This window comes from Passer domesticus, chromosome 5 (assembly GCF_036417665.1).
Source record: "Passer domesticus isolate bPasDom1 chromosome 5, bPasDom1.hap1, whole genome shotgun sequence".
Classification (NCBI taxonomy): Eukaryota; Metazoa; Chordata; class Aves; order Passeriformes; family Passeridae; genus Passer; species Passer domesticus.
In genome coordinates this window covers 20829579-20845084 of record NC_087478.1, presented here as the reverse complement: position 1 = coordinate 20845084, position 15506 = coordinate 20829579, and the positions used below count along the sequence as shown (strand labels likewise).

The 15506-nt window shown below is 37.1% G+C and overlaps 1 protein-coding gene across 12 annotated transcripts in view; it reads right to left on the bottom strand.

The window, feature by feature from the left end:
- CADPS2 (calcium dependent secretion activator 2) overlaps positions 1-15506 on the bottom strand; it is a 282995-nt gene that overhangs the window by 192707 nt on the left and 74782 nt on the right. The window contains exon 1 of one of the 12 annotated variants that reach the window (XM_064422268.1): positions 12367-12566. The exons of the other annotated variants lie outside the window; for them this stretch is intronic. The gene's annotated coding sequence lies outside the window, so the exon portion shown is untranslated. Of the gene's footprint in view, positions 1-12366; positions 12567-15506 lie in introns of those variants that run through there. 12 annotated transcript variants of the gene reach the window in all.

The following is a 15506-nucleotide window of genomic DNA, read 5'->3' as shown; positions in this document are numbered from 1 at the left end:
TTGACACAGTTACTGTCAATTAATGTACATTAATTTCCTCAAAAGACTACACAAATATTGAATCTAATTTCAAAACAACTAATAGTCAGAAATTCTATTCAGCAATAAAACTTATTCATACAAACAGGTACAAGGATATTAAATCTTGCCTTGTTTTAACAGTCTGCAATTACAAATGATTCATTCCTCTAACAGCTTCACTGGTAAAAAAAGATTACTTCAAACTTATTTCAGCTACTTTGTACTGTCCATAAAAAATATTTAATCTTCCATCACATTTGCCAGCATATCAACGAGAGAAAGCAGATGCAGAAGACAGTGAGAAATTAAGAATATTTATAGACACTTCCCACCCAAAATCTCATATTCATGCAAGATTACACAAACGGATGTATTGCTATTATAACTGGACCAGTCTTGTAAAAACAAAACAAAAATCCCACACAAAACCAAACCAAACCAAAAAAAACCCCAAACAAACAAACAAGAAATTCTACCAAAAAAATCCAAAAACCAAAAAATACACCCAAAACCTACAAACCTGCAAAATACACACTGTAAGAACATCAGCATATCATTCACCTTGCATTACCTTCTTTCCATATTATTCAAAATTATTAATCCGGAATGAAAGGGCTGTAAAGCTGCTAGCACTTTCCTTGATTTATAAGACATACTAATTCAAAATTTATTTGGGATTCTGAAGTTCATTTTCAAGAGACTTTTTTCCAGGAAAAACCCACTCCATGTTTTTGACCACTTAACCATGGAAGGGAAGCACTATTGCAACACTTGGTGCACGTAATAATCACAAAATAATGGCATGTTCATGTTGGACAAAGCAAAAGGTATGTACAAAAAGAGAAGTACAATATGAATGTGCTCTTTTCTCTAAAATATTCCCTTATGATGTGTTTTGGGTCACAAACTGTATTTTTATTAAATTTTCAAAAATTATTCCAAGGTAATTATTTTTCAGGATACAATGGATATGATATGATATAAACTCAAGGTGTGAATAACAGGGTATGAAAAACATGGTTTGTTCTGCAAAGGAATCCACCAGACCTAAAGCTCTTATTATACTACTGCTATTCGAGTGGAAATTTACCATTTTTTCCCTGAGGGAGAAAAAAAAAGTAACATCATCTTTACAATAAACTAAAAGCATTTAAGATAATTAAAAAGCAATAATAACATTTTAGCAAAACTATTTCATATCCAAGGATTTCTTTGCAACAGAAAACGATAAGAGAATAGAAATTCTATTAGGACTGTATCAAATGTGTCACAAATTTAAAACACTAAGATGCATTAAAAAGCTATTAAGTGTCTCATTAATCCTGTTCCTGAAAGACATATGGTACACTTCATGTTGAAGGTAAAATCCTTTGCTTCAGTGAGACTTCTTGAGATTCATCTGATTGAATGAGCTGATTTCAGAGCTTTCAAAGATATACGAGCAGCACAATCATCCCCCACGAGGGAAACATTTTTATTGATATTTATCTTTAAAGCAAAATACTAATTAAGTACATTCACTAAATCTCTGGTTCTTACTGCCTTCATTCCTGTATTTCAATTGATCATTAGACTTGGTTCTAATTAAATAATTATTAAAAACTTACAATGTAAAATGTTATCTCAAGTCTCCCAAAATTAGGGAGGAACTGGAGGTGAAAATTAAGAGGTTTGAGTGTGAAATACAAAACATCAGAAAAAGTTATTTGGGCACAAAGAAATTTAATTCTGCATGGAACTAGATTTGGCAGATCAGCCACGATCTTTTGAAAATCCACACATTATTCAGAAAAAACTTTGCAAGACTCAAAGTTTTTAATGAAGCACTTCCTGTTACTACCAACATTTTCCAGACTTCCTCAAAGACATTCTGGATTGACACTGCTGCCAGTCAGCATTTGAATGTCTAGTATCATTACTAGTTTATTGAACCCACAAATCAACATCAACTGTCCATGTTACTTACTGCTAACAAATTATCAAACACTAAAAAGGAGTGCTCTATTAACAAATAAAATGCATTCTGAAGAAAACAGATTGTTCAAATACAGGTTTTGATGGGCCATATATATCCACTTTGAGGAATTTTTTCAATTCATGTTATTTAGAGTCCTCCTGAAGACTTCTGGACTGAACCACACCTTCAGTTTCTGACGGATAAAGTTCAACTCATTCAAAGGTGAGATAACATTTTTTTAAAAAAAACCCCAATAACAATTGTAATCTACTGAAGCACTGTTTAAATTCACTTTTTTCCCAGTCATTACACATACACAATTTCATCTACTGCAAATGCTAGTAAAAAAGCTTAATTAAAATAGTCTTTAGCACTAGATAATTACCTTAAAGTATTTTTTGTTTAAAGATGAAAAATCATTATTTAGCAGGTCTACAACTTAAGAAAATGTAAGAAATATTAGGAGAACAAGTGATTTTCACTTCTAGAACATACTCCTTAAATAACTTTTCTATTTATTGGACATCATACCAAATTTAACTAATTATACAATTAGGCAACACAAACATGATTATCTTATTCTCTACTGTAAAGCTTAGGAAGAAGAAAATTCAAGCAAATACAGTAGGATAGGTGGACCACAAGAATGAATTTTTAACCTCTGAAAGCTTCTTGTTCATCTGGCCTTTGTACACCTAGTAGTGCAAAAGCACCAACATTCTCCTCCTCTTTAAGCAAGGCAGAACTTGGAGCTTCATTTGCCATCTTCCATAAGGGCCACTAAGGACTTTTCTTCATTTTTGATGGTGACTTCTGTTCCTGTAGCTTTGAGGAGATCACATTTACACTTTAGACATGTCCTATGTCTTAACAGTCAGGGCTCAATGCATCATCTTTCATGGAAAATATTGTGGCAGCTCAAAATGCACACACATCGCTGGGACAGCAAACAGCTAGACATACTAAACACCACCTGAATCAAATTATTACCTTTCTTACAATCAGCTGCATAATCAGCTGCATAACAGCTTTTTTCACTCCTGCTAAATTCTGGATGCAAACCCTTGGCTCCATGCACACAGTAAGAAGTGTGTGACAGGTGCACTCAGCCACATGACCAAACTAGCAGCAGTGTGGTACAGGCTCCAGTGGAGGTCATGGCCTGGGCCACAGCTTGGCCAAGAACTGCTCTAGTTCCCATATGTTCTCTGATAACCCACAAAGGAGCAGAGGGACCCAAGTGAGCACTGGTGACCTTGGAACACTGATCAGGCGATTCACACATGAACAGCAGGTGGCTTTTCCAAGACCCATTTATTGAGGAACAAAGAAGGCTGTGGGTACAAGCAATCTCACTAATACCTCTCCCACTGCATGTAATTTTAATCAAAGCCAATCACTGTGTTCCATATATATGAAAGATGAAGTGAGTTTTCTTTGCGCTCTCCCAGCTAAACAGCCTGGCTGCATAGCTGTGATCTTTCCTTGAGCTTCTCAAGGCTGAGACCCTTTGCAATGGCAGATCTTTGGTAAGTAACTGATATTGTGTGTAACCTTTAGTATGATAACTTTGACTTGTGCCTGGGTAGCTTTACTTATGCCTTTGTAGTTTTGAATCACTGTTCAAACAACTGTGCCGCAGAATAACAGAGTGAACGTTGACATTGAACCTTGATAAATCACACTTTCACAACACCATATTCAAAATGCTGTTGCTAATACATTTCACAAGGCTTCTTTAAGAAATCTAAATCATGCATTCGTGACAAGGTGGAATAAAAACCCCAGCCACTGCACACAGGGCCTCTAAATAATAGGTCACCCAGGAGTTCTGATACCTTCCTCCTTCTATTACTATGATTACTTGTATGCCATTCTGAATTAAGCATAAAACAATTGTAACAGGAATCTATGCACTGATGCAGACCATAGGAAATGCTTCATTACCTACACTTGAGCACTCATAAGTGATTGCATAAACTACTCCAACTGATGCTGCACATTATTTTACCTGTGAAAGTACACGATGTCCTGATTAGGACTATGCAGGTCTCTGTTGGCCTCCAGAAGTTTGCTAAGGAGCTGCAAGAACAGTGTGGCCACTGGGCCAGCACCAGCAATGCAAACAGATTCTTTAATGGTGACGTTCTTCCAAAAACTCCACCGGAGGCTGACAGAATTGTAAAGGTACTGCTGCACAAGGGCCAAACAATGCCCTCCTACAGCAGCACAGTGACTGATGAACCAGAGAGGTAACCACCTAGATCTCCAGTGTGTTTATTCAGGACAATGTGCTGCAACTGATATTTGGGACATCCTTAAAACATGGTAATGTTAAAACAAAACCTTTTTATATGACTTAGGAAAAAGACTGTCATATAAGGCCTAAAGAAATTTCCCTTTGGAGATTTTTTCAGAAGTACCCTATCACTCAGACACAGATACACAGCTACAGAGAGCAATGTTTTGTTCTTATGGATGTGTTCTTATTTTAAAGGAATTTTCTTCCACTTTAAGCTTACCAGAAGCAAAGCTGAAACTATATTAAGATTAATGGCACTATGTCATATCAGAAATTGTCAATTAAAAAATAAAAATGAACATAAGTACCTCTTTGATAAAGACAGAACAAGGGCAAAAAGGACTTTGATGGAAGTCCAAGGAATATTCAAGTCTATGAAAGATTTTTAAGTTTCTGATATACTGTTCTGATGTGTTCTGTACTCAAGCTCCTGCTGTGCTTTGTACAATTACCAGAACTCTTGAGTTTATGACTTACAGAATAATTTTTTTGAAAAAGACAGCAATTTTCCAGGCTAAATTGAGCATTAAAATATCTGCTAAAGACAATAGTTCTCATCTTGCAAACTAAAAGGAATTGAAACAAGTTTTTATTTAAAAACTGGATGTGACATGCATCATCATGTTGTACTAGAAGCCTTACTTGAGGCAAAACAAAGCATAAGACATTTACTGTGTAATATTAAATAGCCCCAGTGCAGCAGCTCTTCGAAGTCACTGTCAAGAGATCTCACCAACCTAACGTCCTCCCTGTTCCACAGGAATAAAAATTATTCCAATTTCAGTCATTAATGTGAGCCATGTTGCCTGGGACCAGCTCTCACAGCCCCCAGTTGTTCCACTCTAGACTGAAACCACAGAATGCATCCCATCAGGAGCTGGGGCTAGTCTGAGGAAGGTGCAAAAACTTCTGACAGTTTGGAGAGCAGCTTCCACAGCTACACATTTTAAGAATAAAGGTTTATTCCTAGTAGTGATTAACATATATAATGACCAGTACTGTCTGCTACTATACCTTGGAGCTGAAGAAAAAAACATTCTTTCAGATATGATGTTCTCACTGCAGTTTACCACAGTCTTGAAAGAAAGAAAAAGAACCACACCAAAATTATTAAGTTGATGTTTAGATTAGTTCAACTAAGCACATTAAAAGAACAAGATAATTTTGGGTCAAAAATAAATAGTTAATGTAGTAGCATCATACATCCAAGAGTAATATAATTATTTTTATGCTCCTTGAATAAAATTACTGCACTGCCTACAGAAGTAGCATTTATATCGAAGAAGACATTAGAGTAGTTATCTATGCATTTTAATAGGTACTTCTAATAACTCTTGGCTGCTGAACATGAGTGGAAATTGAGGTAGTTAATGAGATTTGCTCAGTATTTTGAAATCAGAAGCACTTTTCACATTTTTAGAAAAAAATAAATTAGGAATTGCTTGCAGGTCTTATTCCTCCCCTGTTCTCTTTCATACCCTAGGAATATCCTCCAGGCACAATTTTGATTTTTTTACAATGAAATGATCAGAGTTAAAGGATCCTATTCTTAAATCTATGTAAGTCATCAGAACAGTCCTCACCTTCAGGTAAAAGCAAAATATTTTAAGAAATCACACCTGTAAAGTCTGACTACTCTACTTCAGAATTTCCATGTTTATTTTGTTAATGAAAGGTTACTTCTCTTAGAAGTATGCTACATTGTACAGTTTTCCTTAAATTTGAGGGGGTGAGAAATCTAAAAAAAAAAAGAAATCTAATTTTGGCTAACAGTGAGGTCATGGTTTTTTGTTTGTTTTAAAACCTCTCTAAAGTAGCACATTACATTAAGGTGAAAAAAGGAAGCAAAATTTAAAGTAGGAAATCATCATCATCCAAAGAGGCATACTCATTCAATATTTTCCTTTTTTTTTTTTAAATATAGCTACTACCCTTCCTGAGCACATCAAGCTATGATTTCTTCTTACTAAGATTAATGGTTCAGAAACCATCACAAGCTGAAATCTTCAGGTGATGTACTTTGCTTTCTTCACTCTTTTGGGCACAACAGCAGCACACTGGACATTTACCACAGCTTAGCAACCAGCTATCTGTAAAAAAAAACCCACCCAAACTCAAACTCTTGAAAATTAAAATGTCTGTTACAGCTCCAGGGATACATCCTTGTAAGCACACTACACAACACTGCACTGGGATTTGTTCTTTTCCAGCTTTTTCAAAATGCACAAGCAATTTCCAGTGTCTACCCAAACTGCTGTTCCTGAAGGCAACACATTTCACAGAGTCATGTACTGCAATGTTCTTGCCTTGGGCACAAGAACAAACAGAGGTATAGTGACAATCACCATAAAAAATCCACAAAAGTGTTTCACCCAGAAGGAGTGTTTTCTCCTGGGTTAATTTATTACAGTTAACCAGCTACCCTTTTGAAACAAGCATATTTGTCTTCCTTTCATGGCTGGTAACAGCAGCAATAGTTAATAATAACAGCACCCTAGTGAGACAGAGTATATAGACTGCTGCCTACGTGAACATGGTGTGGATTACTTTTGCTATGCCTCCACTTGGAAGAGGCATTTTGATTTTCACTTTAACAGCAGTTTCCCCTTTGACCAAGCCCCATTGCTCAGGCTGAAGCATGTTATTAGAGAGCTAACAGCTTGCTCCCCAGTACACTGATTCTGCCTGACCAGAACTCCTCCTTTTGATGACCACTGGAAAGTTCCCGGTTATGAGAATTTCAAAGGCTCTATTTTAGGTACTGTAAGACTGAAAAAGGCTGTTAAATTGAACGTGTAATACAGCATGCCTTGGTGATGTCACTGTAAAAAGGTTCACTCCCGCCTCACAATTGGTCCCTATTTTCCAGCAAATTCCATAAGGAAGATGTCCAACTCTGACTATCAGGGAAGAAGACAAAGGACAACAAAAGCTGAAAAAATAATAAAGCAGAAGGAAGAAACCAAAGATTGAAAAAAAAAAAAACAACTTCAAACAGGAAACATATTTACACAGAAATAATGGGTAGCAAACAGAGTCTTACTAAAAAGGATTAGGAAAGAACCATTTACTAAGCATATTTATCTATTTCACAATCAACAGATGACGACTAGTTTATACAAAACTACCGCTGGTACCTGCAAACTTGACAAAAACACACACCTGCTTGAAATCAGTAACTCATATTTTTATTTGCCTTGCTAAGGAACTTCTCAATTCTCTAACTTTTTCGTGTTTTTGGTGCTGTAAAAAACACAAGAAGCCCCAGCACTTTATCTCTTATCATAGTGCTACCTTAGGATACAATGTTTCTAAATATAAAACCCAATTTCTTGCATTAACTGTGAGAAAAATTGAAGTAAATGAGCAAGTACAATAAAGAAGGGAAAATAGTCCTTTACTTCTCTAAATTTTCCTCTGCAGTCACTTGTGGTTCTAGTTTTTATTCCACTTGACTGAAAGTGGAAGTTATGTAAGTGACAGTTTTCATCATTGGTATTGCACTGGCTTCATTTTGTCAGAGATGAAAAGAATTGGCTATTTCACTTCCCTATTACCATTAATATGCTTCTGCATTAACCATTTTCACCTGAGTACAGATTAATAGCTTTTAGTTCAAATGAGCATACTACTATATCTCTATTTTTGAATATAATACCAGGCACTCTACAGTCAGACCAGGTCTGCTGAGATCCTTTCAGGCCCTATCACCCACCAGCACCCTAAATACTTTCATGCAAAGTGAGGACACAATTTCAGAACACGTGCTTTTACTGATCAATGCCACTTTTTCCTTTCCAGTTTATATATTCTGCCACTGCAGCTGAATGCTCGAAAAGGACATGAACAAATAGAAATTGGGCTGAAGCCACCTGAAATGTTGTCTCACAACATAATTATTTTTCTGCTTTAGCAACTGAAAAAGTGCCAGCAAACTGACAACTTAAGCAAATAACCTGCCACTTTCTTTCCCTGTACTAATTAGTTTTAGTGGATTTTGTTTTCGGTGGAATATAAAGGGCACTGTTGGGTGGGGATACAGGTTAAAGCTCTGACTTCACTCTGTGGCCTAAGGAAACTGGAAAAGAACCGACGCATCACAAATACTGCAAAATTTGGGTACTCACTGGCAAACAAGGGCAAGAGTAGATCCTCTAAAGCCTTTGAAGGCTTACTGATGATGTCCTATCTATAAATATGGCACCTTTCTCCTACTGTGATTCCCAGGATTTGGGGAAACAATAGACACATGGGAAAATGCAGTCACTTTCCATCTAAGAAAAACCTTCTTTTGTACCCCATGAAGGGTGACATAGGTTTAACAGTATTCTTGAGAATTTGATGTAGTGTACAGAAGTGGCAGAGCAAACGATCTATGAGAACAATCTCAGCTGTGTACTTTGCATCCCAAAGCCAAACAGAAAAGGCTGCTTGCACCAACTGCCTCCTGCATGAGCCAACAGCTGCTAGGATAGGTCACTACAACTGTTTAAAAAATAATCCCATCATTACTAAAATAGGGAAGTAAGAACAAAGGCTGAAGAGGAGAAAAGAACGTGACAACTGCCACAGGTATCTGCAAATGCCTGACTGGAGTCAAGTAAATAAAGACTAGAAGATGAAAGAAGTACAAATTGTCTTACTACCCATGTTTAGCTGTGCAAGTTGCCCATTTTAGATCCCTTTCCAAATGCTGGGCAAGGGTACACTGCTCCAGAGGACAACCCAGAGCTCCTAATGCAAGCTCTGCTTTGAAGCACTCCCTAGAGGAACCTCTCTTGCCGCAATGAGGACAGAGAAGCTTGCAAGGATTCATTGTCCAGACTGTTCTACCAAAGATCCCAAGCCAAGTGGTGTGAATGCCATCCAGAAGTTCTAAACAGTCACAACAGAAGACTTTGAATAATCTGGGGAGAAACAGGAAGGAACAACACAGTTGAGTTCAATTGGGAGCTGATGTGATAGATAATACGAGTTTTGTGATGAGAATGTATTTGGTGTTACAAAAACTGCTTCCTTGCTTCTCCCAAAGGACAATCTGTAGTTCAAAGTGTTTCTGTTCTAAGAGGAAGACAAGAACAATGGAATATAAGTGCAAATGCAGGCAGGGACAATGCATCATGAAAATGGGAGTGCTTGGGAAACTGTTTTTTATGTCTTTGCACTTAGAATGCATTATTATTTGTGTGGACATTTCTCAACAGCAACACCATCTCATCACTCATTAGAATGCATTTCTAGATCAGAAAGTTATAAAGGATATTCAGGACTGGCAGACACTAAGCCATTGGCATGTCAGATTTAGCTGCTAACTGTAGTCTTACAAATATTTTTATTCCAATACAACTTTCTTAAAAAAACAGCCTTTATCATAAATACATTCTGTCTCTCTCCATCTTTATTAAGTGTAATCTTTGTGTGTCAAAAAACAACAATACATTTTCCTTGATTAATTTTTCACGAGGGTGATCAATTCATGGTGTCGACAGGAAAGTTATAACACAAAAAGAGACCTTCAAAATGCATTCTAAATCTTAAATCCTTCCTTAGATTTAATAATCACCCAGCTGGCTGTACTTCAGACAGCAATGCTTCAATGGGAAGATTAATGAACAGTTGGTCTGCTGTTTAATCCCTCTAGATTTTAGTATGCAGAATGCAAACTTTTACAAGTTGGACTATTTTTACGCATTCCAATTATATGTCAAGGTCCAAATAGCTTTAGTGGTAACTTTGAGGTTTCTTAGTCATAGTTTACTCTCTCTATTTAGAGTACTTAAGATTAAGAAAATATTAATTCACTATACTTCAACATTCTCTAGACCATTTTAAAGATTACCTTTCAAGATATCATCTCATGAAACACCTTCAATTTCTAATTTATTTAGTTATTTATAAATAATTTTACACAATCATCAACTATTTTGCCTTGCTAGTACTATTCTATGACAAAGATTTTATTTTATTTTGGGTCTTAAATTTAACTTAAGACACAAAAAGTAAGCTCTTCTCTGGCCACACCAGCCAGTTATTGCTCTACCTCTTACAGGAACAACTGCTGCCTGTCAAGCTCCTGCTGCCAAGACCTTCATGGCATCCATAATGCTCAGGTAATGCCTGAAGACACAAAGAATAGTAAGGTGAGGAAAGAAAATTTGCACTCAGCCTGGGACGATGGGGAAGATGTTGTCCATATGCCTTTATCCTCCTCCCTCAGCATTTCCACAACCATACCTTTCTTTCCTGGGCTTCCAGAGGGAGGTGCTGATAACAGCAGACCAATCTATGAAACTTCATTTGTAATTAATGGGGCAGTCAGAAATTATCACAGTCAGAGGAACCTTGCTTGCCTAGAGATAATTATGGTTGTGTACCAAGGGACAAACCCCAGTTACCCACTCAGTGTAACTTAAGATCCTACAGAGTTTTGTAGCACAGTTACACACAAAAGCAGGAAAAACAATTCTTCACAGAGCTCTTACCATTGAGGGCCCCTCCCAAAAAAAATCCCAAAGTCATGAACTTTTTTGCTTTACAGCTCCCAGCAACAAGTACAGTGTGGAGAACTGAGGACGGAAAAAGAAATAAAAAAAAAAAATACCTTCATTATTTTGAAAAGTTCTCCTTCCCCAGTGTATGCCCAGTCTGGTTTCAAATTCACCCTAACAAGACTTCACTTCTTTCTCTTTTCTCCCATAATGGGATCCAGTTTCAAAAAACCAGAAATGTACAGGAAAGTATGCTTATTTTTAAGTTTTGTCTCTTGAGTGACAGTACCACCTATCTTACAAAATGTTTTCAAGCTAAGCCAGTCAAGAGCTTTGGCAAGAAATGTAAATGGTTTGCAAGTCAAATGTAATAAGCATGTAAACAAATGTAAACAAGCACTACACCTCTGCTGGAAAACCAGCTTTACTTACACCAAGATAAATCTTAAGTTATTTGGTTATTGTGACTAGCCTATTAGTCAACATCATAACACACTTAATACACAACACATAACACATAATACATAACACAATACATAACACATAATGCCCAGAGAGAAGACCACATATCTCTTGTCACCCACAGGGCCAAAACCTGAGCACTGCAAAGCCAAAGTCTGGTCGAAAATTCTTCTAATATTAGTCTTTGTACTGTCATTCCACTCAATTTGTAGTCATAATTCCACTAGTGCATAAGATTTTTCATTTTTATTACAGCTTCTTTTAGACTATTCTCAAATCATATTTCCCACTTATCTAAGAAGCAGACTTACACTGATCTAAGTAGTTTTTATAAAAAAGAAACTCAATTTTGCGTCAGGCTATTTGGAAACATTTGCAGTATTCATCTGCCAACTTCTGAAACATATTACTCATACCAAGAGCCTTCTGTCATCTTCTAACACAGATTTTCTAATTTGATGGTCTGAAGAGCCCAGAATAATCCCCAAAGGTTTTTTATTTTAATCATAAATTTTATGACAGCCAGAAACAACCTCCTTATCATGGCCACTTCTACAAATGATTGCACCTTTATTATTACTGACAGGTTAATTTACTGTAGAATTTGCATATTTATCATGATCACTATTTAAATACTGAAAAAAATCTGTTCTAATAGAAGCAGTAAGCATGTACTTAGAATTTGTATTGTGGTGTCATTTCAGAATTCATGGCTCCATTCAGTGAAATAATTCAGATAATTTCACCCTCACACTAGGAATTTAGCCCATAAACATGAAACAGGAAAAAGGCTAGAGAATTTGGACATGCAAGGGGTAAAGATTAAGAAAAGGAAAAAAACTATAACAAGAAACACACTAATGGAAGGTAAGTCTGATACTCATTGCAGTCACAAAGTCAGTACGCATCTGCCCAACAAGACCAAAAAAGTGAACTCTATTTTCAAGTCAAGGAGAAAAGATTTTTTACAAGACCAGATTTCAACTACAAAGCCTGACACAGTGGTGCAAAGCTGTGCAGCAGCTCTGCCACCTCCCAGAGCACGTGTTCGTGGAGCAGACACAGCTAGGAAGATGCTCACATCCATGAAGCGTACAGAAGCTACAGCAAATACCAGGATGCTGCCTTGGCATTACCTGGAGCTGCCCTCGATCTTGCCCAGCACATCCAGTTGGTTTTGGCAGGCACTTCTTCACATGCTGACAGAGCCAAGCTCAACATCTCAAGTTGTTATGTGTTTTGGCAGGCTGCATTTGTAATCTGTCTGCATTAAATTACACCAAAAACTCTGGAGCTTCCAGGCACAGAGCAAAGTTCAGCTCCAGCCATGCAATCCAGAAGAAATTAGAGCTGCAATGTCATGAAGTAAGAAACTGGCAGCAAAATCATCATAGAGGCAGGTTCATAAACACATTGTCAAAAGGCAGGAAAACTTCATTGTCATGTACAAGCTTTGATCTTTTGTGATGCAAAGAACAACTGACATCAGGAATCAAAAAATGCCAAGCTAAACAGCCACTTCTAGATTTGAAAAAGCCTAAATTAAAATTTCAGAAAAGGAAGTTACGTCTCAATGCCAGCAACAGAAACAGATTTACACTGAAATTTAACCATATTTTAGCTTTACTCCAAATAAAGGTTCATGCTAGTTGCCAATATTTCTCAATACTTAATTAAAAGCAAGATGCTACCTTTTTAACCCTTAATTTTCCTTTCTATAGCCTGTAAGACTGGGAATGTTCCCTGCTGGAATATTCCTAGGAGATATCCAAGAAGATACATCTTCCACTCACCCATGGCCTCCCCTGACCCCATGTGCAGCAGCCACTGAAACATGGCTCAGACCCCTTTCTCATGGCTACCCAGACATATTCAGAACTAACACTAAACTGAGTAAAGGTGTTAAACTGGATGCACTGTTTTCTTCATCAAAAGAACCCTCCATGCACTGTTTTCTTTATCAGAAACACTGTTTATGAACAGCACCCATTTTTCAACACCACACCCATTGAGTTAACAGCCAAGAAAGTAACAATTTGAGGGAAAAAATGCAGCTTTGTTACATACATACATATACATATATATGGCATGGTTCCAGCCCAGAAGTAACCTGGGAATCCTAATTTTCTTGCACATTCTGTATATTATGCTACATTTCATTTAGTGGTTTTTGGTTGGTTGGTTTTAGTTTTAGAGTAAACCTGAGGCTGGACTTCCATTCTACAGCTTTATTTAGAGAATAAAAAACTGAAGGATTGGAAACAGCTTCAAAACAATCCATAACACCATAGAGACTTCACATAAATGCTACATAAGCAATATGAACTTCTGACTCCAACACAGTCAATGTTATCAATCTAAAACCCAATGGAACTATTGTTGACTTCCTCACCTTTTTAGGTAACATCTTCTGATATTTCAGTTGGGATCAGAAGACAGTAGTTCAGTTTTTCTCATTTTATCTAGTTGACAACTCTGGGAACAGTGTCAAAAAAAGGTTATGTTTTCTAATTTGTGCAAATAGGACTAGAAAATAAATGTACCACAGATGTGTACCCCAACCACACAGAGATGGCTTCTCTCCTGATTTATCCTGTTTTACTCCTTCAGGTGTTTAATTGGGTGCATTGCACTTTGTGCTCTTATGTAACAATTACGAGCCACAAGTGTGATACAGTGATATGAAGAAAATACTATTAAAGCTTCTTCATGTGTCACAACAGAATCGTGATTATCTATATCTAATAAAAGTGAAAAATTATGGAGAGGGCTTGGAGTGGGGCATCATCTTTTATCAAAAAAGGAAATTGCAATCTGTGGACAAAGTTTTATACACTACAGAATGCTGGGGAAAAGGTGAAGAAGCATTGTCAAATTATTTTCATGTTACCGTTAAAGTTCTTTCATTTATGAAATTTGAATTATTGTGTGGGCATTAACACCAGCTCCGTCACCTAAATAATGACATCTAACAAGGTCAATAATATTATAATTCAATTTCTCCTGCAAATTATTAAAATGCTATGAAAAACAAGCAGTCTTGAGCAAAAAATGCTTATGACAATCAGAGACTGGCAGCCATCCAAAGGCAGCCAACACCTCCTGCCCAAATTTCTCATCAAGTGTTCAGTGGCTATCTGGCAGCTGACTCAAGCCTGCTGATTATCTCAATTCCATGACTCAATCATATAAATCAAGGAGCTGATCCAGCTGAAAATTAACAAAAAATGGATAATTGAAACAACCTGCTCTATCTCTCTATGGCAAACCTGGCTCACAGCTTGGCTATGCAGGGGGGACAGTGAGATGGGAGGGAAAGAAATCCTCCCAAGGGCAGTTTTCACTAGGGTCTCCTTAAATGAATTCTCAAACCACTATATTTGAAAGCATGTACATACACATCCTAAAAACTATTTCATTCTTTCCATTTAAACCATCAATTATTTAAGTAGTTGTGGCATACAGACATCAGAAGCCCTTTATAAAGCAAGGAGCTGGGAAAACTCAGGGACAGACCTCAGAAAGACCCTGCAGCTCTGATGGTAGGAATTTACCACGCAGCGGAAATTCCAGGCCTAGGTACTCCCACATGCTAAAAGCATTGTACCAGAAGGTCTGGCATAACATTACAGGGTTCACAGATGTCTAAACACAGACAAAAGGGATGATATCTAAAGATCCCATTTCTCTCCAGAGCTCCACTGTCAAGCATCAAGCTGGCTGACCTAACTCACCTCACAGTCCTGGAGAGAAATGGTCAAATAATTTAACTGAGACACAGGCAAGAAGCCACTTCCTTCACAATGTGAAGGAGGTTGGGAGAATGAAAACTATATCCCCCATTCTCAAAAGGACAAATACTCCATCAATGAGGAGACTGACTTTCCCCAGTCAAGGAGCCTTCTCCATCTTCCTAACACAGCTGAGACATGGGAAGCTGGCTCCCTTGATTAACGTTAATTACAACATTCACCTCGGAAGAAGCAGTCTTTATTCTTAGTTCCTCCTCTAAGGCATGGTAATCTGTTTTAACCAGCAACAAATGAATTTAAAATACATAAACACGAGCTTGAACAAATCACTGGAGAGAAGCCTCAAAGAAGATAAAATGCCAATAGAGTAGACAGAAAAATAGATAAAAGCTCTGGAGAAGCTATTGTTATTGTAGTTCCTAAAGCCAGAAACTGCTCACAAGCTTAACATGACCTTATTTATATCTTTAGAAAACAAATATTTAGCCTTCTGAGCAAGGAATCTCACTCAGTTACCATATGTG